Source organism: Jaculus jaculus, chromosome 6 (genome assembly GCF_020740685.1).
Source record: "Jaculus jaculus isolate mJacJac1 chromosome 6, mJacJac1.mat.Y.cur, whole genome shotgun sequence".
Lineage (NCBI taxonomy): Eukaryota > Metazoa > Chordata > Mammalia > Rodentia > Dipodidae > Jaculus > Jaculus jaculus.
In genome coordinates, this window is record NC_059107.1 from 113,808,040 (window position 1) to 113,834,325 (window position 26,286).

A 26,286-nucleotide genomic window follows, 5' to 3' on the forward strand; every position below is an offset into this window, starting at 1 on the left:
GGTGGTAGTTTGGAAGTTAGGGAAAACTAATGCAGAAAGATCATTTTATTTTTTGTAAGGAATAAATTCTTTCAAAAGTTAAAGTAGAGGATTATGAGAAAGTGGATTGAGGAATGAAGAGGTTTAGAATAGACATATTTAGAAAACAAATATATAAGAATGGATATTTTGTTGAGGATTCAGGAAGATACAAGGTTTGACAACTTGGTTTGTGTTTTTTTTTTTTTTTCTAGAAACAGTCATTATTTCTTTAAAAGATAAATGTAGCCTTTTATTTTATTAGAGAACAAGAGAGAGAGAGAGAGAGAGAGAGAGAGAGAGAGAGAGGGGGAGAGAGAGAGAATTGGCAACGCCAAGACCTCTAACCCCTGCAATCAAACTCCAGTGTGTGCCACCTTGCATGTAGCACCTTGTGCCTCTGGCTTACATGGGACCTGGAGAGTCAAACATGGGTCTTCATAGGCAAGCACCTTAACTGCTAAGCCATCTGTCTAGCCTAAATGTAGCCTTTTAATTGTTCTTACTTTAAAAAATCCCTATTAAGTAAAACTTTAAAATCAAGGAATAAAACAACTGTAATAGTAACTGCTGCAAGGTTAACTAACATCTTATAGTTTTCTTTTTGAGTCTTAACAAATTTTTACAAAATTAGAAGCAAATTTTAAAACTTTTCCTGTGTGTTACCATCCACCCTGAGTAGAATTTCTTCAACATTACTTTGAATGGCTTAGAACTATTCCTTGTATGGATGTTGCTTACTCTAGTCAACAAGTGAAGTAAACACTTGTAATCATACTGTGATACACATTATTTTTTTTAAACTTTTCTGGAAGAGGAATTGCTGTGCCAAATGCATGACCTCAAGGTTTTGTGTTTTTTTTTTTTTCTTTTTCTTGCTGCTGTTGTTTTATTTTTAGGTAGAGTCTCATTTAGCCCAGGCTGACCTGGAATTCACCATGTAGTCTCAGGGTGGCCTCAAACTCACCTGGGATTAAAAGCGAGGGCCACTAATACATATTGCCAAACTCCATTCTAGAAATGTGCAGCTGGTTCACATTCTCAGCAGAGTATGAACAGAGAATTTCGACTCCAAATATTCTTTGGTACTCGATTTTAGTGTTTAACCAGTTATCTTTTCTTTCCTGTAATCACCTTACAGGTAAATCTAGGATATTTCATCAGTTTAGCACTATTTTTCCTGGCTTGGATATCTACAAAAAAGAGAGACAAACAGGCGGGGTGGGGGGGGAAGGGGCAAGAAAGGGTGTCCCATTCTTGGTACGTGGCAGAAGAGGAGGCAAATGAGAAGGGTAAGAATAGGATGATGTTAAGAGAACAGGCCAGAGCCAGATTATGCCAGTTTGAAGGCCAGGTAAGGGTTTTGGATTATATTCTATGTGCATAGGGAAACTACTGGAAGGTTTTGAACAAGAGAGGAATAAACTCTAATTTAGATGTGAAAAGTTGAGAAATCCCAGATTCCTAATTTTATGCCTGAGCAAATAGGTGAATCGTGGTACTGTGTGCAGAAGCAAAAGTTAGATGAGTGAGGATTCAAATGTTATTTTTCAGACATATTAAATATGACATGCCTGTCCTTTTTAGCCCTTGCCACAGCAAACATGTTAGTTATATCCATGCTTTCCTTTTTCTGAAAGGCCTCTTTTATTTATTTTAATATTTACTATTATTAACAAGATGTTTCATATAAATACATCATGCGTTGGTACCCTTTTCCCTCATCCCTGACCCCATTCCGTTGGGGATTCTCCTCAATGGGGTTACAGGTATTCCCCATGGGGTTGTAGTTTATGTGTTGCGGGAGCAGTAGTCAGTTATTTTAGGGGGGAGGGGATGTCTCTGGGCATGATGCCTCAACCTGTGGCTCTTAAAATCTTTCTGCCCCCTCTTCCACAAAAATCCCTGATCCTATTTTTAACAAATTATGTATGAACCCATTCTTTCCTTAATATGGTATTTTCTCAGAATCTAAGTGAGAAATTTTTCTGAGAAGTGCTTTATAAAAATGAAACATATAAAATGGACAAACACGTAACCACAGCCATCGACTTTTTCAATTAAAAGTAAATTTATCAATCCACCTCCTCCCCCCAGCAAATAAGCAAATTTGATCATTATCATCAGTAATGAAGTTTTTGTTGCTGTTGTTTTTTGAGACAAAATCCAAGTAAATCAGGCTGGCAATAAACTCACGGTGATCCTCCTGCTTCAGCTTCCAGAATGGTGGGATTATAGTCATGTGCCACCATGCCTGATGGAAGGATGAAATTTTTGATACCATAGTACAATTTAGAAGATTTATCTAGTGCTTACTAAAAACCAATCAACATAAATAAACCCTTAACAAATGCTAATACATTCAATATCTAGGGCGGCCTGAGGTAGGTCTTAAACAAATTTTACAAATTAATGATAGACTTGGCATGAAGTATAGAAGTTGTGAATACATCCTAACAATAGTGTTCTTAGCCAGGCAAAGTATCAGTCTTTTTATTTTTTTCTTTTCTGAGACAGCAAGACACACACACAGAGAGAGAGAGAGAGAGAGAGAGAGAGAGAGAGAGAGAGAGAGGGGGGGGGAGGGGGGGAGGGAGGGAGGGAAGGAAGAGGAGGGGAGAGGGAGGAGGGGAGGGGAGAGAATTGGTGTACCAGGTCCTCAGCCATGGCAATGTCACTCCAGATGCTTGTGCCACCTAGTGGGCATGTGTGACCTTGTGCTCGCCTCACCTTTGTGTGTGTGGCTTAATGGGATCTGGAGAGTTGAACATGGGTCCTTAGGCTTTGCAGACAAGTGCCTGAATTGCTAAGCCATCTCTCCAGCCTCATATTTTTTTCTAACACTTCTACCCTACACATTTATTAACAAAATGTCTGTTATCACTCCAAGTCAAGACTAAAGGTAAACTCTCAAATCAAACCTTTCCCCATTAGAAGTGATTTTTTTCTCCCCATCAATTTTAAGAGAAAATTTGTGCTTTTTAAGTAAAGATTGGGATGGTAAGAAAGCAGTCTATCTTTTGGCATTAACAAATAGCTATATGTTAAGTCAAACTAACAGACTAGAATGACAACAACTTAACATTATTATATATATAGAACTGTATTTCACCTTTACCATTTCATCTTATGGCTGCAAACCACTAAGTTATACTTTCAAATTACTAATAGCTAGATTAAGGTGCTCAGTAATGCATTCACACGGAAAGGTATTCATATACAGATTATTACATATGCCTACAGGCATATTCAGTCTTTAACACACTACCATACGGCAGTAGAATATGACAGGAAGAGGAACTATTGAGGGGAGGAGCCATACAGAAACACGTAGTTCCTACTGAATTTCCTGAAGCAAAACAAAAAACACACACAACAGAGTAAAGTATAATGTTTAATGAAAGGAATAACCAGGCAAATACTTTCTGCTGACTACATCAGCACTATTAGATGTTTAAAAAAATTTATACATCTGCTGACACAACAAAATACCTTATATTCAAAAACATGTCATTATTAATACAGTATACTTATTTTTCTTACTGTTGGCTGTCTATGATACATTTAAGTTGCATTATCCTGTTTTGGTTAGAAAGGTTATTTCATAATAGAAACAACCAAGGAACACAAAAGTTTTATTTACTTCCAATTACTTGGCCTTGACAATGACATAATCTATCACTGGGAACAGAAAGGGGCAACAATCTTACATTAGGAAAACTTCACAATTTCAAAACACATGCAGAGGCTTTCTTTTACAACTAAAAGTGTCCTAAGTATAAAAAGTGAAGGTCATGGATGTATAAAGAAATAACGGAAGATGACTGTACTGCCAAAAAAAAAAAAAATCCAAAATTTCATTTCATTTCCATTGTCAACTACTGTTTTGGAAAGCGTTGGTTTTCGTCCCTGTCCCCTCAGGTTTAGGGGTTTGGGGATCCAGCAAGACTTAAGTATTCTCAACAGTACTGTCTGAGTATGCTCCCGTTACTTCTTCCCACCAGGTCTGGAAGAAATGAAGAGGAGGAGGAGGAAGGGGTCGACATCACCGTTTCTGCCGAGGGGAACTCACTTCTGGGGCGCGGGCGACGCGCGGTGGGTGTGTGCGGTGCAGGGCGGCGCGGCGCGGCGGAGCTGCGGGAGGAAAGGCCGGCGGCGGGCGGTCAGAGCGGCCGAGCCGCCCCGACGCGAGGACGACGTGCAGGGGCGGGCTGCGGCACACACACGCACACACCCCACACAACACAAACACAAACACGCTCCGCGCCCCCAGGTGGGCGGACCCACGCTCCCTCGCCATTCCCCGCCCCCGGGGACCCCAGGCCCGAGCCCCGGCGGCGCCGCACAGGTCCCGCTCTCCGTAACGGCCGCCCGGGAGCACCGCGCCTCCCCGTCAGCGCGCCAGAGGAGACGCGGCGGAGCCCCCGGAGAGGACGCCGGGGGACGCGGGGAGAGAAACGCTTCCCCTCGTCCTCACACGACCGCGCGGGAGCCGCTCTACCCACCTCAGCCCCGTCCTCTCCGCTTCCACCTTCCAACGCCGCCGCCGCCGTCGTCGCCGCCGTCTTCGGCGAAGCCGGAGCGACGGGGGTCACGGCGGGGGTCAGAGGGTAAAGGTCTTGCTCCCAGCAGCCTCCGCGGTGGATACGTCGCCATCTTGGATCCGCGGGACAAGAAAATTCATGCGGTGAGTTTTTGGCAAATTTTCGGAAGTCTGGCAGCGGAGCGCGCGGCGGGGGAGGCGGATTCAGGGCCCCCGCAAGGCGGGGGAATGCCTCGGGGCCAGTCCGGTCGCTCCCGGGGTCCGAGGGTAGCGTCCCGGCCCGCCGCTTCCCGTTGCTTTTGTCTCGGCTCCAATCGAGAGAGGGAGAGCGGAGCGGGCGGGGAGGGGGTGGCGGCGCTGGAGGAGGGAGGGAGGGAGGGAGCGAGCGAGCGAGCGAGGGAGGGAGGGAGGGGGTGTGTATGGGGGTGGTGGTGGACGGGACGTACGGCGTCGCCGTGCTCGGGCCGCCGCCGCCGCTGCAGCTCGGTAGCCTAGGCCCGGTCCCGTCCGTCTGCGGCGGGGGGCATTTCCCCGGGACTCGGTTCCCTCGGGCTCCCGCCAGCGCGGAGCAGCCGCTGCCGCCGCGCTGCTTCTTGGGGTGGAGGAGAAGGCGGCATCCGGCGAGCCCGGTCCCCGTTTGGGTCGGCTCTGCCACGTTCCCAGCTCCTGCTGCTCCCTGGCTGTTCACGTTCTCTCAGTACACTCACAGCATCCGCCGCTTGTGTGTTTCTCGTTCGTGTGTGCATGTGTTTGTCACCGTGTGTGTGTATGTGTGTATGTGTGTATGTGTACGATGGGGACACCCGACCGGCTAACGGGCCGCTGGAGACTCCAGGCCTTGAGGTACCGAAGGCCATTGCAAGGTGGAGGGAGGAGAGCAACTAGGATGCTGCTGCTGCTGCTGCTATTGCTGCTGCCACGGTACCCGGAGGGCGAAGCTTCGCTGGTGCTGTACAGTATGTCCGGATGGTCCTGTGCCGGTGTGGGGGGGGCGGTGTGCCCGAACAGTTTCTGGTCTGTGAAGTTGCAAGCCCCTAGGTTTTCACTTCCTCCGGGGCTTCTCCACCTTTTACTGTCTTTAAGTGTATCTTTAAAAAGTTTCACCGAAGAAATGAGTTAGGTTTAAAAGACATCCGTAGTTCTTCATTGAAGTCCTGTTGCCTGTGCAGGAGAACTCTTCCAACTCTTGGCTCTTGGAGAAAGCGAGTTGTCGTTTTCTTGTGTAAAAAGCATTCATAAGGTTTTAAAGTTTGCGTTTATTCTAGGCCTTAGGAATTCAGTATTAGCGCTACAAAAATCGTACATATGGGTACCACTCTCTTGGAAGGAACCTGAACATCAACTTACTTTGAATTGTAGGAGAAATATTCCCTTTTCTACATCCTGCAAACCAAGTGTAACATACTTCGTTTCGTTTTCATAAAATTATTGCCCAAAGAATCGTGCTCTTAATTATCCGGACAGTTTCTAATAAAGTGAAGTAATGTGACCCTTAGCTTTATATTTTGCAAAATAGTAGAAGGTACTCTACTGAATTAACCAAATGTGTTCATTGAATATTTTTAAAAATATTTTTATTTATTTATTTATGAGAGAGACAGCAGAGTGTAAGTATGGGCGTGCCAGGGCTTCTATCCCCTGCATACAAACTCCAGATGCATGTGCTACTTTGTTCATCTGGTTTTACGTGGGTACTGGAGTCTTGAACCTGGACCATTAGGCTTTAAAACAAATGCCTTTAACTGCTGAGCCACTTCTCTATCCAGCCTTGGATGATTTTTAATAACAGTACAAAGCTAAACACATTCCTGTCATTTTGATATTGGGAATTTTTAGAGCTCTGGAATCATTTGTGAGACAGTTGATTTGCCTTTTGAAACAGCAGAAGTGAGGTAATTATGGGGTATGGATAGGATAAAAGTTCAAAATATATTTACATACTAGGTTTATGTTGAGTTTTGGAATGCTGGGTATATTTGACAATAGTTCTTTCCAAAACATCAGTCAATTCATCTTTTGCAATTTTGGAAGTTAATTTTATTCCAGGTCTGAAGGGTTAAAATACACTAAATGTGTACATTCATGTGGTATCAAGATCCTGTTTCTTTGAAATGTTAGTCAAAAGGTCTAGATGATAAGTAAGGAGTATATGTTGTACTCCCCTGTAGTTTGTAATCTTAAATCTAAAGGAAAAGTACAAAAAGACAATTTTTTTCCCTCTTCACTTTTCTTAATTTTGCAAGATCCTTTGTTTACATTTAAGAAGGTATTTCTTTATAATTTTCTCTAAAGATTTTTGTGAATAGTTAATTCTAGACTGGAAGTAAAGTGATTTTTTTTACATTGCAGTTAATGCTTTATTAATACAAACAAGTTAATATAGGCTTCATTTACTGGTAGAATACTTTTGCTCTAATTATATACTGTAAAGATATTTGGGACCTATATGAGACTGAAATGTGCCTGTTGGCTTAGGCAATAAATACAGTCTTAAAAATTTTTTTGGTTTCTGTTATACTTTAAAGTAAATTTTTTAAAAATCTGTTTATTGGGGCTGGAGAGATGGCTTAGCAGTTAGGTGCTTGCCTGTAAAGCCTAAGGACCCTGGTTCAAGGCTCTATTCCCCAGGATCCACGTGAGATGCACAAGGAGGAGCATGCATCTGGAGTTTGTTTGCAGTGGCTGGAGGCCCTGGCATGCCCATGCTTTCTTCCTCCCTCCCTCCCTCCCTTCCTCCCTCTCTCTCTCTCTCTCTCTCAAATAAATAAGTAAAAATAAGAATAAATAAATTTTAAAAATCTGTTTATTGGAGAGAGGGGGGGAGAGAGAGAATGGATGTGCCAGGGAGGGAGGGAGGGGGAGAGGGAGAGGGAGAGGGAGAATATGCATGCACTAGGGCCTTCAGCTGCTGCAAATGAACTCCAGAATCATGTGCCACCTTGTGTATCTGGCTTACATGGGTCCTTTGGCTTTGCAGGCAAGTTCCTTAACCATTAAGCCATCTCTCCAGCCCTAAAGTTAATTTAGGTAATGGAAAAATGAGGGCAAGATGCACACGTGTGAGAAGTACCTGATCTGGAAGATGAAGTCACACTCAGAATAATGTCTTCCTAAAAGAAATAATTGCATTTGTTTTCACTTTATAACTTTGGATTGTTTAATTTACATTTTAATTGTTCAGAACTGCTTAATATTTAGTTTAAAACTTCAAAATCATCTTTGTTCAAAAGTAAGTCCTTCAGTTTTACTAGAAGATTTCATTAAACCTACTTGTAACTTGTTGACTGTTTTTTTACTTTTCATTAGATGCTGATATTAACAGTAACAAAAAAAGTATTACAGGTGGCTGGAGAGATGGCTTAGCGGTTAAGCACTTGCCTTTGAAGCCAATGGACCCCAGTTTGAGGCTCTTATTTTCCACTACCCACATAAGCCAGATAAGGTGGTGCAGGTTATCTGGAGTTCGTTTGCAGTGGCTGGAGGCCTTGGTGTGCCCATTCTGTCTGTCTGTGTCTTTTTTTCCTCTGTCTGTTGCTCTCAAATAAACAAAAATTTTAAAAAAAGTATTACAGAATTTTTCACACTCCATGGGAGAATATAATATTTTTAATGTCAAATTTGCTTCATGAGATTTTTTGATGTAGAAAAAAAACAAAGAAAATGTGTCTATATCTATCTATATATATCAAATAATGAATAGACATTAATAAACTAGTAAAAATAACTGTTTACTTTTTTTGTGCTTTCAAAGTGATGTAAAGTGATGTAATAGTGTGTTTTGATTAAAAATTTTCTACTGTGACCACATATTTACGGACTCTAGATGCCAAAGACATTAGAGAAAAACTTGTGTGAATATTTATACTTTTTTTACTTGGACCTCTAGTGGATTTTGTAACAAGAGCAACAGAAGAAACCAAGATACCAGGTAGTGAAGTGTGAGAGGCAGAATTAACCTGGATTGTACTGTAGTTTTTGAATGGAGTTATATACAGGAATGGTTCAAAGGCTCGAGCATGATGATAAAAGTCACTCTGCTTGCTGTTGCAAAATAATCGTTCTTCCTGATCAAGGATTATTTCTAGCTTTGATACAGGAATTAAATTTTATTGTGACACGTACTTGATATGAAAACAGGTATATACTGAAATTGATATCTGTTGTAGAAAGGTTGCTTTTGAGAAGAAAAAATATTTTAAGGTTTTAAAATGAGAATTTTTACCTTGGCTCAGTTTATTGAGCTCTTCAAACTTAAGCAATATTATATTGTTCATGTTTTTTAAATTTGTCTGGTATCCTTTAATTTCTACTTTAAAATTTCATTCTTAAAACAGGTTACATTGATATGGTTTTTATTAGGGACACCTTAGAATCCTTATTATCTTTCCAAAAACTTGTCCTCTTAAATAAAGCTGTGCATCTCTTGACATATCACTTAGGGGATGCTGGATTATGAAGATATAAAATTAGCCTAGAATGGCTGGCCAGTGAGCTCCAGAGATCCTCCTGTATCTACCTCCCCAGTGCTAGGATTACAAACAGGCAACATCATGCCTGGCTTTTTAGGTGAGTTCTGGGGATTGAACTTGTTTCCTCAAGTTTGAGACAGGCACTTTGTCCACAGAGCTATCTCCCCACTCTTCCTTAAAATGTGTGTGTGTGTGTGTGTGTGTGTATGTATCTGGGGGGTGCAGAACATGTCACTCTTATCAAGATGAGCTTTTATTCAAAACTCTTCTCTGATGTCATTTTCTTGACTCTCCATATATTTCTATATCATTATTAGCTGTTACAATGTGTTGTAATTTACTCTTCATCTCTCCTTCCCTTCATAACCCCTGCTGGACTAAGCACCAGAGAGAGAGAACTCTATCCTCTATCTTGTTTACATTTACATTTCTAGGGTCTTCTATAGTGTGCAGCACTTGGTAGGTTCTCAGTAAGTATTCTTTGAACAGAACTCTTGCTAGATTGACAATGCTGTTCATTGTTTACCAACCCACAAATCACAAGCAACACTTTTGAAAAAAGGGATAAAAGTGTGTTGTGTTCATTCCTCCCACCACTTCCTTGACTCTGGAAAAGATTTTTTTTTTCCTAGTTCTTATTTCACTTCTTTTAAGTATGGGAAAATAGGCAAATAGCTTCTTAAAGAACTGTGTAGAATTAGTGGTGAGCTAGAGGAAAAATACTACTAAGAGAGTAAGACCTTGTTTTGCTTTTTAAAACAATATTTCAATTTTTTTTTGTTTATTCTTATTTATTTGAGGGTGGCAGAGAGAGATAGTGAGAGAATGGGCACACCAGGGCTTCCAGCCACTGCAAACAAACTCCATACTTGTGCCCCCCCCCCCTTGTACATCTGGCTAACGTGGGTCCTGGGGAACTGAGCCTCGAACTTGGGTCCTTAGGCTTCACAGGCAAGCACTTAACCACTAAGCCATCTCTTTAGCCCTTGTTTTGCTTTTTGCTTTTTTTTTTTTTTTTGTTTTGTTTTGTTTTGTTTTGTTTTTCGAGGTAGGGTTTCACTCTGGTCCAGGCTGACCTGGAATTAACTCTGTACTCTAGGGGTGGCCTTGAACCCATGGTGATCCTCCTACCTCTGCCTTCCGAGTGCTGGGATTAAAGGCGTGCGCCACCACGCCCGGCTGCTTTTTTTTTTTTTTTAATTTTATTTTGTTTTTTGAGGTAGGGTCTCTTTAGCCCATGCTGAACTAAGACTCATCATATAGTTTCAGAGGGCCCTGGAACTGCCTCCCAAGTGTTGAGTGCTGGGATTAAAGGCATGTGCCACCAAGTCCAGCAGTCTAGGTGCATTTTGTATGACCATAACCATTAGTTGGAGATGTTTTGTTTTTACAGACACTTATAATACCTAAGCAATGAACTCTTACTAGATTTGGACTGTTTGAAGTAAGATTTTAGTTTGTTTTTCTCTTACCTTTTCCTTTTTAAAATCTAGGCCCAAAATTTCCTACAAAATTGGAGTTCTCCAATATTGGTTTTGTTTTTGATGTACTGGGAATCAAACCCAAGGCCTTGGCACATGCTGGGCAAGTGCTGCATACCTAGCCCAGGGAATTCTCTGGTTTCAAAACCCATAGTTCTTAGGAAGAGTCAGTGAAATTAAACAATTTTATATACCTTTGTTCATTATTTATTTATTTATTTATTTGAGAGCAACAGACATAGAGAGAAAGACAGATAGAGGGAGAGAGAGAGAATGGGCGCGCCAGGGCTTCCAGCCTCTGCAAACGAACTCCAGACGCGTGCGCCCCCTTGTGCATCTGGCTAACGTGGGACCTGGGGAACCGAGCCTCGAACCGGGGTCCTTAGGCTTCACAGGCGAGCGCTTAACCGCTAAGCCATCTCTCCAGCCCTAATTTTATATACCTTTATCAGAAGTCCCAAATTCCTTAAAAATTTGGAAAATGATTTATTTGTAAAGGTGTGACAAATTTCAGCTGATATTATTACTGTTTAATTTCCTAACACCATTTTTAAGGATTTGTAGAAATGTAGATACATAACAGTACTTTACTCGTCTAAACTCTGAAAAGTTCTTTTTTTGTTTTGCTTTAAGACACTAACCTGGTTAGTCAGGAACTTGCTGTCATGTTAACCAGGCTGGCCTCATACTTGCAATGATCCTCTTGCCTCTGTCACTAGAGGACTGGGATTACAGACTTGTGCCTTCATAACCTGCTGAAAAGTTGTAGGAATATTTGGCACTTACGAGCCTGAGTAAGAGTCCCTTAAGCCTTGAGCCAGCTTTTTGTCCATCTTAAAGCAGTAGAAAATGAGTTCCCGAATTGTGTTTAGTAGAGATGCTAATGTTTGACTTAATTTTAAAAATTATTCTTACCTTGTACTTCAGGTGTTTTCCAGAGGCTTGGGTGATTATGAATTGCTGAAAATAGAGTGCATGTATTGCTTTTAAAAAGAGGATTCGATCCAGTAGTAAGGATGGTAGTCTCTGCACTGCTTTTTTAATGTATCTGTGTGAAAATAGGTCTCCACTTAATAAAATTTTACTATGCCAAAGAATGCTAAGTAAACAAGGGAAATTGTGTATCTTAGCAGTTTGGTTAGCATTGAATAGACTTACCTTTTTTCCCCCTTCAAACATTGGTTACTGGTTTTCCATTTATATATTGAAATATAGAAGCAGCTCCATTGTGTATAAGCATCTGGACAACATGTAATGGCTGATTATGTAATACAGTGCATTTGGGAGCGAACATTTGGTTTTGTGGCATATCTGGCAGGAAAATGCTGTGTGTTTCTTTTCATATTGTAAATTATGATGCTCATCTTGCATATAATTTTACAGGATTTTCCTTGTAAATCTTTCATAGATCAGTGAGTTTACTGTGCCAGTCAAAAGATATAATTCCTTTGACTTTATGCTGCTTAAAATACAGCTTAAAAGTACTTTTATGTACATTATTTCAGTCTAATATGGTTGTCATTTTGATGTTAACTTTTAAAATAAGTTTAAATTCTACCATTAACATTTCTAAAACAACTAGGCTGTCTGGAGTAATATTTAAGTGAGAATTATTTTTCATCATTTTATCTTTTCATCATTACACTGGACTCGAAAGTTTTTATTTTTCCATATTTTAATACTACCCTAGAAAATTATGATTTATTAAGTTAAATAGGTATAAGTGGAAGTTTGGCTTTTATGTCATCACCTAGCAGATTCAGAATATTTATATTGATGGAGAAATATGAAAGAGTAGCAATAGGAAATATGTTTGAAGCTGGACCCTGATGATATTCAGCAGCTACTTATATTTTAATAAATCATCAAAATTAATTGAGAAATACCAAAGACTTTCAAGTAAAAATATTAAAGTGAGATAAGTAATACACACTGTTGATAGCTCATTGCACAGTTTTGAGAAGAGAGGGTCGCCTTTAAGCTTTGCCTGAGGTGGTAGTACATGAAGTGTACTTGGGGTATTGTTTTTGTGATTTTGTGTGAGTGAGTGTGCCTAGTGGAAGAAATTAAGCTGTAACCATTCTGATTTGTGCACAATTGGGAGAAATTCCAGGCAGATTTTTAAACATGTTAGGCCACACCTTAAGGTTTATAGCAGACCACTTAATCTGGCAGTAAGTTAGCAGCTTCCAAAGTGTTTTTAATGTTACATATAATGTATTCTTGTTCATGAGTGAAGTTACATGTCTTAAAATAGATGCATATGTATAAGCAGTAGTAATCAGTGTTTCAGGGATTCTGTGAAACACCTTGGGTGTTTTTTTAGAGAGAGAGACAGAATTGGTGCACCAGGGCACAACCACTGCAGGTGAAGTCCAGACATTCTTCCTAGTGCACATGTCTGACTGTGGCTTACATAGGATCTGGAGAGAGATGGAACATGGTGGGTCCTTAGGCTTCACAGGCAAGGGCCTTAACCACTAAACCATCTCTCCAGCCCCTCGGGTGTTTTTGAGCATAGTATGAAAGTCATTATACTTCATGATCTATAAAGTCACTTTTCACCTTAAAATTGTATGTTTTTTTTTTCTTTGTTTGTTTGTTTTTCAAGGTAGGGTCTCACTCTAGCCCAGGCTGACCTGGAATTCATTATGCAGTCTCAGGGTGGCCTTGAACTCATGGCGATCCTCCCAAGTGCTGGGATTAAACGCGTGCACCACCATGCCCAGCTTAAAATTGCATGTTTTGAAGGAGTTAAGAGTTTAGATTTTTCTTTTCTGCCAATGCAAATTAATAGAATTTGTTTACAGTAGTATTTGGATAGAAATTGTTGAAACAAATTTTATGTTGTTCGTTAGTATGTGTAGATGTTTGCAACTAAGTCCTTACTAACAAGTGTTTATTCTTTGTTTTATATTGTAGGTTCTGGGTATGTAATAGTCGTCAGTATGTTTTCACCTTCATCAAGCTAGTATTGTGATTAGTATTAAAATTGGAAGGATGAGACTGACGATAAACAAATGAACATGATTTCAGAAATGTTGAGTTCATAAAGTAAAGGGTGCAGTGTTTGTGTAGTGTTGGGAGAAAAAGGTTTTTAAGAATAGTGTTGAAAGGACCTATGTGGAGGTGTCTTTGAGGGTAAACTAGAAAAGGAGAAAGCCATGCAAAAATCTGGGTAGATGGTTTTCCAGGAGAAGGAATAGAGTACCCTGAAGTAGGGTCAAGTTCTACACGTTTGAAAAGTGCAATGCATTTTGTAAACATTGACAGTGGTTTTTCATAAATTGAGTGAATGCTAACCAAGAAAATCATGATTGAAATATGATCTGTTTCTTAACTGCTGCAAACATTGTGTAGTAGACTAGCACTGAATAATTTGTATCAGGAGCTATGGGCCAGGAAGGGGATTGTTTTTCACTAAGATGCCTTGAAAATGTTTTCTAGATATAACAGAATGGGGGTGCTGTCTGCATTAGTGGAAAATTATATAGGAGAACAAATAGAAAATTACTAAATTTGCATTTCCTTAGAATAATGAAAACCTTTGCAGATTTTTAGTTTTGTGGTTTTAGGTTAAAGGTGTTCCTTAGAAATTAGTTGGCAGTGTTTTTCATTTCTAATAGGCTGTCTTTGTGTAGTTCAGTAACTATGCATGATTCACTTGTGGTAGGATAGAGACAGTAACATCCTTGAAAGAGCCTGGTAAGGTGGTTTCAGGCAAATGATGCAAGGTCTAGGTTCTGAAAGGTGATTTTGGATTTCACTACCTTGAGAAGAATAAGGAATCAATGTTGTATTTCCTGGGAGAATATTCCAGGTTTGAGAAATTACAGCTCTTGGTGGAGTTCTGAGATCTCATAGGGTTTAGGTGTTGTAGTCACTGTGTGAAAGGCCATAATATCATCTTTAAACTTTTAACATTGGTTTTCTGAAACTATTGATGTTTTAAAAATATTTATTAATTTATTTGAGAGAGATAAAGAGGCAGAGAGAGAGAGCACGCGAGAGTGAGAAAATGAATGGACGCTCCAGGGCCTTTAACCGCTGCAAATGAACTCCAGAAGTATGCGCCACCTGTGCATCTGGCTTTCTGTGGCATCTGGGGAATTGAACCTGGGTCCTTAGACTTCACAGGCAAGCACCTTAACCGCTAAGCCATCTCTCCAGCCCTGATACTATTGACTCTTAATGGCTTTTTAAAAAAGCAGTAGAGTAATAGTCAGATCTGTGCATCAGGGACATTTCTAGATTCACAGCTGATAATTAAAATTGTAAGTTTTATGATATATTTTTAGTGTACGTGTGCATTTTGAACAGTTGTCTCCTTTCTACCAGTTTAATTAGCTGTATGATGTAACCTCCCTAAATTTCAGTTTTCTAATTTGAAAAATAAGTATAAATAACAATAATCACTTCATAGAGTTGTCACAAGGGCTAAAGGTTCTTGTGTGGTTTTAAATTTTTTTTTGAAAGTGCTTGTTACATTAAAGATAAGGTACTGAGGCAAGTTAAACTTAGCTAGCTGCATGTTTTAAAGTGCCCCTACTCTTCTATCAAGTTTGTAAGTGTAAATGAGGAATACAGTCTTAAGTTGAGGGTCAGGATATGTTTTTCCTTCTAATTTTCTTTAAGTGACATTAGGTGAAGTATGATGCGTAGTATTTGTGGAACCATACTTTAATTTTAGCATTCTTCTCAGCATTTTGCACAGGGCACACATACATGTATTTGAAACTCATAAGGCCCTGATAAGTATTTGATTTTACAGAAGTCTTAATATTTTCTTAACTTTTTCCTTACACCAGTGCTATGCCAATTTGCATTCATATAAAAGTTATTCTAAATTTTAAAGGTTTAAAAAAGCGCTTTTTAAGTTTTTCTGGGTAATGGGTATTTTTTATCATCTGATCTTTTGAACAAATTCTAGACATTTTTCTGTTTATGGTCTTCATTCTCGTTGATAAGCGTAATGTTAAGAGTAAGATCTGGGGATACTGGTGCACACACACTTTTAATCCCAGTAATCAGGAGGCAGAGGTAGGTGGATTGCTGTGAGTTTGAGGCCAGCCTGAGACTACATAGTGAATTCCAGGTCAGCTTGGGCTAGAGTGAGACCCTACCTCGAGCCCTTACCCCCACCCCCCAAAAAAAATAAGAGTGCTAGGTTGTAAGCATTACCCTGATCCCTTCCAAGCATCACTCTTTAAGTTTCAGGGAGAGGTTAAACAATAATGTCACACAAGTTGAGATGACATGCATATACAGAACTACTGTTCAAAGATTATCAAATAATTAGAATTACTTGACAATGTACAAGTTTAAGAGATTTTGTGATCAGTTTACTCTATCAACTGTCAATGTAAAATGCCATGAAGATACCAGGTGCTAAATTAGTTTCTTTTATACTGTTAAGTTTATGCAGAGGGCTTCAAGCTCATTTTGATATTTATTTATTTATTTATTTATTTATTTATTTATTTATTTATTTGAGAGAGAGACTGACATGCTAGGGCCTGCAGCCACTGCAAACAAATGCCAGATGCACCATCTTGTGCATCTGCCTTACATGGACACTGGGGAATCAAACTTGGGTCCTTAGGCTTCACAGGTAAGTGCCTTAACTGCTAAGCCATCTCTCCAGCACTCATTTTGATATTTAGTTGTATTTGCAAATAAGTAGAGCTTACTTTGTAGGTGTAGGCCAAAACAAATAATTAATTGTGTTAGATACTTTATGTTACTGATTTATCCTTTCATTTGACAAATATTATCCTATTATGTGTCAGGCACTGGTTCTAAGAGAGGCAAAGTGTACAACATATACTATGGTAGACCAATGTAAGAATACAAAAGAGAGACAGACAGATGGAGAGATAGAGACTGACGCCAACAGAGCAGAGAGTATGGAGTATATGTAGAGAACAAATTAAAATAGTTAGTAAGAATAAATTCCTTTCTGGAAAGGTGAATGAGTAAGCCTGTGGTGAAGTAACAGTCCTATGAATACCCAGGAAGGAATAAAAACGAAAAGCAAAGATATACCCTGACAGGAGTATTCTGGATGTATTACTGAAAATTTGCAAGAACTTTGATTGACTGACGTATACTGGAAAGGAGAAGAATGGCAGGATACAGAAAAATAAGGGACCAGGGCAAATGAGGCAAGATTTTTGTAAGCTACCATAACAAGTGTGGCTTTTATTCTGAGTAAAATGATGATCTTACATGTAATCATATCCACTTTATAGTTACTGTACAAAGTTAGTTGAATTCTTATCATTTTATAGTTGAGTAATATTTTTTTCTGGAACCATTGTAAATGCTCTTGAACATTAAGTGGGTTTATGCACCAAGAAACCTAAGTTGATAGTATGGTAAGTACAAAATAAGTACAAAATGAATTTAATACTATTGTGATGGTATGGCTGGCTGGGAGGTAGACTCCTTGCAGCTTCTGCCCAGCTTTGCCAGAGACTATTGTACCACAAATTACTAGTCTGAATAGATCAGGATTCAAAATTAATGCATATTTTTGTACTTAGTATATATCATTTTCACACCATTACAAAGCCAAAAATCCTATTAGTAGATATAGGTCAAGTAGGAAGCAGGATACAGTGCAGTTATGGGATTATAATGATGTGTATGTGTAAAATGTGAGGGTCTGTATATGATTTGAGTTCCTTGCAGAAATTGCAACTTAGTAAAGAAACCTAAGTGGCTAAATTAAATCTTATATTAAGGGTACAGGGCGCCAGGTGTGGTAGTGCACACCTTTAAACTTAGCACTCAGGAGGCAGAGGTAGGAGGATCGCCGAGAGTTCGAAGCCACCCTGAGACTACATAGTTAATTCCAGGTCAGCCTGGACCAGAGTGAGACCCTACCTCGAAAACCTCCTCCCCCTAAAAAATGTACAGGTGGGGCTGGAGAATTGGCACTTGCCTGCAAAGCCTAAGGACCAGAGTTCGATTCCCCAGTACTCATATAATGCCAGATACACTAAATGGCGCATGCATCTGGAGTTCATTTCCAGTGGCTGGAAGCCTTGGTGTGCCCATATTCACTCTCTGTGTCTGTGTCTTTCTTTCTTTCTCTTTCAGATAAATTTTTCAGTAAAATTAAAACAAAAAGTGCAGGTGATTAAGACCAGGCTAGCTAGTACTGCAAGTTTGAAAGCAAGAAACAAGAATTCTCCAACTTTGTTCTTTTTTTTTTAATTAAACTTTAAAAAAATTATTTCTGATTGTGTGTATATGCAGATGTGTGAGCATGAATGTGTTGTGTGCACGTGGAAGCCAGATGACAGCCACAGGTGTCATTATCCATTTGTTTTGAGACAGGGCCTATCATTGGCCCAGAGCTCACCATGTAGGCTAGATAGACTAGCTAGCTGTGAACACTGGAATGTTTCAGTCTCTACATTCCCAGCAGTAGGGTTCCAAGTACACACCACCCTGCCTGGCTGTGGGTATTGGGAATCAAACAGGTTCTCGTGCTTTCATGGAAAGCACTTTGCCAACCAAGTTACCTATGCAACACTTGATTTTGTTGACTTCCAAGATTGTTTTGGTTTGTGTGTCCCTTTAGTTTTCATTGTTATTTAGTACTAGCTTGTCCACTTTAGCCAAGAAGCTAGGTGAGATTTTGGTAGAGATTTTGTTGAATCTTCAGATAATTTTAGGGTGTGTTGACAGTTTAAGTCTTCTGGTCTTTGAACATGGGATAACTTTTGATTTATGTTCTTAGTTCTTTGATTTCTTTCTTTCAATAATATTTTGTAGTTTTCAGAGTGTAAATTTTATATGTTACAACTTACTAAGTACTTTAATCTCTTTGATTTAGAAGTGGAATTGCTTCCCTTCCTTAGCTTCATTTTTGGATTGTTCATTGTTATTTCATGGAAATGTAATTAATTATTGCACAGTGATTTATGTACTCTATAGCCTTCCTTAACTTCCTTACTTAATCATTGTAAAGTATGTTACTGTCATTACAATCTAAACTATTAAAATGCTAAAAATTTGGTTTTTTAGTGTCTTCTTCTTCCTTGGGGTTTTCTATGTATGTAAGACCACCATCTTCAACTAGAAACAGCTTCACTTCCTCTCCATTCTGAATGTTCTTTCCTCTTGTCACCTCATTATTCTCAAACAGGATGTTCAGTATATGGTTGAATAAAAGTGGCAAGAAGTGGACATCTTGTCTTGAGTCTTTATCCTAGGAAAGTACTCAGTATTTCACCCCTCATAATATTGAATATGCTAGTTTTCAAAGGTGCATTTTTTCATTTTGAGGCAGTTCTCTATTTCTAGTTGTATTTTTCTTATGTGTTTTGAGTTTTCTTGGTCAGTTTAGTCCACAGTCTGCTAACTGATTTTTTTTTTCCTGTGGCCAGCATTAAAGGATTGTTTTTCTATTCCCTGTTTCACCTATTTCTACTCTTTATTCCTCTTTTCTCTGCTTTTGGTTTACTTTGTCCATCTTTTCCTAGTTAAGGTGGATGTTTAGGTAATTGCTCCCTCCCTTCTCCTTTCCTCTATTCCACTTCTCTTGTGGTTCTAGAGAATGAACTCAGGGTCTTACCCATGGTAGACAGAATCTTTTTCTTTTTTAAATTTATTTATTTAACAGAAAGAGAGAGAGAATGGGTTCACCAGGGCCTCCAGCCACTGCAAACAAATTCCATACACATGCACCCCCTTCTGCATCTGGCTAACGTGGGTCCTGGGGCATCGAACCTGGGTCCTTTGGCTATGCAGGTGAACATCTTAACCACCAAAACCATCCTTCTAGCCCAACACATTTTTTATCACTAACATATGTCCCAAGCCCTTGAGGTTTTCTAACATGTGTTTTGTCTGTGTGTGCATGTGGATTCACTTGTATGTATATAGAGGCAAGAAGCCAATGCTTACACTCTTACACTGCTTTACACTGTCCATTTTCCTTTGAGACAAAGTCTTTCACTGAACCTGTAGCTCACCAATTAGGCTGGATAAGCTAGCCCTGAAGTTCTAGGGATCCTCCTGTCTTCCCTGTACTGAGAATACAGGCATGCACCACAATGTCTGGTATTTTATGTGGGTGTTGGGGACATATATGTTATGTGTAATTTCCTTTTTCTTTTCTTTTCTTTTTTTTTTTTTTTTTGGTTTTTCGAGGTAGGGATTCACTCTAGCCCAGGCTGACCTGGAATTCATTATGGAGTCTCAGGTTGGCCTCGAACTCACGGCAATCCTCCTGATTTCTGCCTACCGAATGCTGGGATTAAAGGCATGCGCCACCACAACCGGCTTTGTAATTTTGTTTTTAATGTCAGTTAAGATGAGAAGAGGTGTGCTGGATGTCATACGTTGAGCTTGGTACATAGCAGATACAAACATGCCACTGGGGCACATTCCCAACTTTTTGACATTTATACTGTCTTATATAATTATAAGGTTTAATGCTTGTTTATTTTTAAATTTTACTTTAAAATATATTTATTTGAGAGACTGAAAATGAGAATGAGGGCTGGAGAGATGGCTTAGTAGTCAAGGAACTTGTCAACAAAGCCAAAGGGCCCTGGTGAGGTGCGATGAGCTGTTTCTCTCCTCAGGTCTGGCTCCCATCTGAAAAACAGAAGCAGAATCTCCAATGGAGTGTGAAGTCAGCACTGGGTAAATGGGATAACCATTATTAGTTTAGAGAAAATTTAATAGGTGTAGGTTCTCTTGTAGTCCAAGATTGGTGGAAGCTTGATATTGGAGAGCAAACTCGTTATTTGGATATGATTCTAACTTGTTTCCCTGTTCCATATATGGGCTCCGTTCCACTGAGTAGATCTGCTATCACCCCACAACTTTCTGGTCACCATTCTTAGTGAGAAGAAATCTTACTGTCTCTTGTATGTGATATACCACTTTACTTTTGTTGTTTCAGAGTTTCTCTGTCACTTGTTTATATTTTCCTTAGTTATTTTTAGGCAGCCTTCTTATTTCTTATCCTATTGATAGTTAACTGAGCTTCTTGGACTATAATGTTTTCTTTAAATTTGTGAAGTTTTTGGCCATTATTTCCTCAAACATATTTCTGTTCTTTTCTCTGTGTTCCTCATAGTCCCCTTACACATGTCTTGGCTCTGTCAGTAGTGTGCTGCATTTCTGAGACTCTGTTCTAGTTCTTTGCTTACTCTGTCACTTTTCTCTGGACTGCATAATCTCTAGTCTTGTAGCTGTGTTAGATTTTCTGTTCTGTGAACTGTATAATTTGTCTTTATATTGGACCAGTTTTTGTTTTCCCAGTTCAAGTTTACTGTTTGTGTACCTTTTGTGAATATGCCATTCATTTTACTTCTCATCTCTGTGTGATTACTTTCAACATTTTAATTTATTTTTCTGGGCAAGTGCTCCACCAATGAGCATATATATATCTCTAGCCCCTTGATTGTAATCTTCTGGGATAGTTTCTCTCTCAATTGTCCAGGTTGTCCTTGAACTTACTCTGTTGCCCAGGTAGGCTTTAAACTTCAGATCTTCCTGCTTCAGCCTTCTGAAAAACTAGAACTAGAGGTTTTTGGGCCACCAGCCTTTTCTTAAGGTCTTTTTAAAAAAATTAATTTGATGAGACATTGTTATACCTTTCTTTATGTCTGTAAGCATGGTTTCTCTAAACTATTGAACTATAATTATTACTCTGAAGTCCTTGTTAAGTCTAACATCTTGGTTTGCTTTTCCCCCTCCTGTGTAGAACTCATTTTTTTTATATTACACAATTAGTTGGGGGACACATTTTATTTATTATGCTGCAGTGTATCTGGACACTGATTCTTCTTATGAGCCTGTTGCTTATTTAATGGCTCTGCTGTGCTGTTGTGACATTTTATATGCCTTGCATTGTGGAGTGCCTGATGACACTCACCAGAAGATACAGCCTCAGACACAGAGGCATATTATCCTGGCAGGACAAGATTCTCTCTTTCACTTATAGCTCTGTTAAATTCTTTGCTATGTGTTCATTGCCATTAATTGCTGGTGATTGTTCTGTTGTTTTTGATAGTTCTGGGGCATACATTTTCTGACTGTCTCCGTAGTCTTACCAAACTTTTATTTTTTGCTTTTGGAAGGACTTTGTTTTGCCAGTCCTTAATGTTTATTCTGAACTTGAGAGTTTGTCCTAGTTATCTTTTCATCAGGTATTTATTGGTAAAATTGCTGACCTGTAGTTAAGTTCTTGCTCTCTGGGAGTAACTGCTTCCTTTTCATTGCCTACTGCCATGTTCTGCAGGTATTTGTGAAAACTGTGGGCTAGATAGTACTCTTACTAAGTTTGATTGTTAGCTGTTAGTGACTTTTGGGGGACGGTTTACAATGTCACTTCTCACCAGTGATTCAGTAGTTCTAGTCCTTTGTTTTATAAACCGTTGCTTAAGGGAATGATCCATCTTCTTTTTGTGCCTTCTTAGGCTGCTCAAATCGCAGTGTAACATTAGGGCTTACTTTGATAAATGACTCATTTTCCCTATTAAAGAGCTTGTATTCTTGGTCTAGGGGAATAGTTAAATGGTAGAGCATTTATATGCCCAATGTTCTGGTTTAACACACACACACACACACACACACACACACACACACACACAGTTGTAATTATGGTATTCTGCAAATGTTAATCCAACTTGTTTATGGTGGTGGTCTGTCTGTCTTCTTGCCAACTTTTGCTTATTGAGTCTGTTGTTACTGAGAGAAGATTATTGCGATACCCACAATGTAATGGTGGGTTTGTCAGTTTCTCATTTCATGTATTTCAGTTTTTGATATATTTACTTCGAAGTTCTTTTGTTAAGTGCGTGCAATTTAAGAATGTGTATTTTCTTGATGAACTGCCCTTTTATCATTATTTAGTATTTTCTCTGATAATTTTTAATTCTGAAACATATTTACTTTATTTTTAATGCAGCCTCTCTAGCTTTCCTTTGTTTAGGTTTTAAAGTATATCTTTCCAGTCTATTTGAAGTATTTAGACACCATGTAGTCTTTTTTTTTTTTTAAGTCATTTTGACAGTATCTCCCTTTTAAGTGAACCTTTACATTTAAGATAATTACTGATACATTTGAGTTTCAGTAAACTGTTCAAGCTTTGTTATTTCATTTATAGTCCCTTTTTCTTTTTTTAAAATTAGTTTTCTATTCAGCAAATACAGGCAGTTTGGTGCCATTATTAGGCTCATCCATGACCTACCCCCTCCCCATTGGATCCTCCTTGTTGAGGTATATGGGTCATGCCTTGTGGAGTTAGCCCACAGTTATTGGTACGATAAATGTCTTTACATATCCTGACCCAACATGTGGCTCTGACATTCTTTCCACCCCCTCTTGTGCAAAATTTCCCTGAGCCATGTTGGGTTCATTTTTGGTCTGCTTCAGTGATGAGGTATTGGGGGCATCTGAGACTCTGGCTCTCTGATTTGGTAGGAGTTGATTTTTCTCTGTATTGGTCTCCTTCCCCCTTGTGCTGGCATCTGGTTCATCAGGAAATCAGCACCCTTGCTTGTTTCGCCAAATTTCCTTAGTTTCAGCCGGGGCCCTTTTGAGGTATGATGGGGTGGCTCTCTCCTTAGGATCTGCATCTATCTGAAAAAGAGAAGTAGATTCTCCAACAGAGAGTAAGTTAGCTCCAGGACAAATGAAATAATCCTTACTTTTTTTTAAATAGAGAGTTTAATAGGTGTAGGCCCTCTTGTAGCCCAGATTGATGGTAGCTTGATATTGGAGAGAGGGTTTATGTTTGGATATGATTCTGACTTGTTTCCCAGCTCCAGTTATGGGTCCCATACCACTGAGGGGATCAGTTAGCCAAATCAAGAGCAGTTGGTTCCCCACCATGGTTGTGTGCCACTATTGCACTTGTGTGGGCATCACAACAGGTTATTTGCTGCTAAGTAGGTTAGACCATGAGTTGCTTGGAGAAATATTGGTTATTTCCCCCAGCCGCCCATGTAGCACCTTCTGGTACTAGATATGCTGACTGTCTGGGGACTGTATAGTCCCTTTTTCTTGCCATCTCTTGAATTAACAAACTTTTTGTATTTCTAATTTATCTATTGGGCTCTGTGTACTTACTTATTGTATTAGTTTCCTAAGGCTGCTAGAATAAGTAGTTACAGATTGAGTAGTGTAAAATAACAATTTAATTTTCTCATGTGTCTGGAGTACAGAAACCTAAAATTATGGTGTCACTAGGCCATATTTCTTGGTAATTTACAGAGAAGAAATTTCCCTTGCCTCATGTGCAATTTCTCATGATTGCCAGCATTGCTTGAAATAAACATCATTCTTGTGTTGGCCTCCATCTTAACATGGTCTCCGTGTCTTACCTGCCTGGCTCTGTCTCTTCCTCCCATGCATATGAATATATTACAAATATCCCTATCTGTCTTTTCTCTCTCTCCTTTTTTTTTTTTTTTCAAGGTAGGGTCTCACTCTAGCTCAGGCTGACCTAGGATTTAGTATGTAGTCTCAGAGTGGCCTCAAACTCATGGCGATCCTCCTACCTCTGCCTCCCAAGTGCTGGGATTAAAGGCATGTGCCATCATGCCTGGCTCCTATCTATTTTTTATAAAAAGTGGTAGTATAGGGCTGGAGAGATGGCTTAATGGCTAAGGTGTTTGCCTGCAAACCCTAAGGATCCAAGTTTGATTCCTCAGTACTTAACATAAAAGCCAGATGCATAAGGTGGTGCAAGTGTCTACAGTAGGTAGAGGTCTGGCATGCTCTTTCTGTCCTCTCTATTTCTCTCTACTTGCAAATGAATAAATAAAAATTTAAAAAATACTTTATTGAAATGCTGATTATATTAGAATATTAATTTTAAGTATTAAATAACTCATGGTACTATACATACATAGTCTACTTATATATTGTAATTTGTATAGACTAGTGATGAATATAAATGATATAATATGTTTTTGCATTTTTTTAATTGTCAGTGTTATGTCACTGTTGTAAATATGTTAGACATTTCTGAAGACCTTAGAGACAGAAAACAAGCAAATGAGAAGATTATTCAGACAGTTGGGTGGTCAGTGAAGGCCTCTTTGATTACAGTTAAAGAGAAATGTCAATGTTAAGAATTTACTTGGTATTGAAAATTTGGGGTAAGATTATGGGAAAAGTGCTGCTAAGTTGAAGATTGACTTGTGTTTGAGAAACACAGGGAGTAGGCAACTGGTAATGAATTTTTTACCCAATACTCTTAAGTCTTCTTTCCTCTCACATTTCATTGTACCTGCTGGCTTTGAATCACTCCACCTCCACCGACACTGTTCCTGCATCTAGGCAGCTACCTGTGTCTGGAGAACGTTATTATCAAGTTGTTTCTTAATGCTACCTGAAAATTCTACTTACTTGATTTCTTCTACTCTCACTATCTTAATAAAGTATAGTTTTATACCCTTTTCTCCTCTGACATTTCCTTTCATGGTCATACTTTCAGCTGATGCCGTTGTTTCTTTCAAACAGAAGCAACTGTTCATCTACTATATCCTTCCAATGCAGTATCTGTCTACTTACCAGCATCTACTCCTACTTTCTTCTTCAATATATCCTTTCTTGCTCATCTAAGACCACTGTCTCTTAAACACTCCTTTCACATCTACTCAGAATCATCACTCCAGTAATCTACTCCCAAACATTGTTTTGCATCATCAGCTGTTCCTACTCTGCCAAATTTCTTGTGGCTTTTCTCTAATGAGCAGCATTGAAATAATTGCTTTTCTTTGAATATTTACCCCTGTTGACTTACAGGAATATCTACCTTATTTGTTTTAGTTTTTTCTTCCTTACTGTTGTTCTCTAGGTCATGAACAACTAAAACAGATAATGGAGGAAATTGAATGACATAACTGTTGTTAAACTTGATAAACGTGTCTGGTAGCAGGAAGGCCATCGAGAGGACCCCTTTCTTACTGTTTTAATTTTAAGTATAAAACAATCTTTTAATTTTCAAGACTTAGGTTCATAAACTTAAATTTTGTAAGTTAAGTTAAATAGCACTCCCTTAATTTGTATTTCATTTTATTTGGGACTTTCTAGCTTTAGTAGGGTTAACTGTGTCCTGAGATTCTGAGCTTTTCAGTCAGAACCAAGAATTATGGAATATTGAGATAGAACTATATAGTTATTCTAAAAAAGAAATATAATTTTTCTAGACTTGATCAAGTAGAGTGTGCAACTGAAATTCTTGAGTTTTATTTTGCTTGTGCTTCTATGTACCACTGGTCAGCAACTCAGGATTGTGGAAACATTTATCCATGTGTTCAAACTGAAAATTAGTTCTTAGCTGCAAGGAAACCTATATTTTGAGATGGGTTGTACCCAAGCTGGCTCTAGAACTAGCACTGACCTAGAGCTAGAATTTTGTAGTCCACATGGTCTTAGACTCCCTATCCTGTTGTCTCAGCACTCTTTAGTGCTGGCATTACAGGTGTGTATTGCCATTCCTGAAGAGGAGAATATTTTGTGATTGTAATAGCATCATTGCTGGATCTATGAACAGAAAATGTTACTTAACTTTTTAGAATTTGAGAAAGACTATGCTTTTAAAAGATTGAGGCCCAGTGTATTCATTTCACTTTATTTAGCTTCAGTGAAACTGGTCATATCTTGTACTTGGTTCTCATAACCTAGAATATAATGATGTCCTATACTAAAAGAACATTAAGAAAAATAACTGGCCAACTGGTTTGTCTTAACCTGACTAAATTGCTGATTTAACTTTAGAGTGTTTAATGACTAC

General features: G+C 39.0%; 1 protein-coding gene and 1 long non-coding RNA gene across 2 annotated transcripts in view; one reads left to right on the forward strand and one right to left on the reverse strand.

Annotated features, from left to right (window-relative positions):
* Positions 1 to 3,399: 3,399 nt before the first annotated feature.
* On the reverse strand, positions 3,400 to 4,878 carry LOC123461575. Its single transcript, XR_006637722.1, has 2 exons — positions 4,524 to 4,878; positions 3,400 to 4,152 (listed from the first exon to the last, which is right to left on the reverse strand). It is a non-coding gene; the product is annotated as an uncharacterized LOC123461575 (long non-coding RNA).
* Cnot2 (CCR4-NOT transcription complex subunit 2) overlaps positions 4,572 to 26,286 on the forward strand; it is a 108,777-nt gene continuing 87,062 nt past the window's right edge. Inside the window, exon 1 of the mRNA XM_004650092.3 lies at positions 4,572 to 4,705. The gene's annotated coding sequence lies outside the window, so the exon portion shown is untranslated. The remainder of the gene's footprint in view (positions 4,706 to 26,286) is intronic.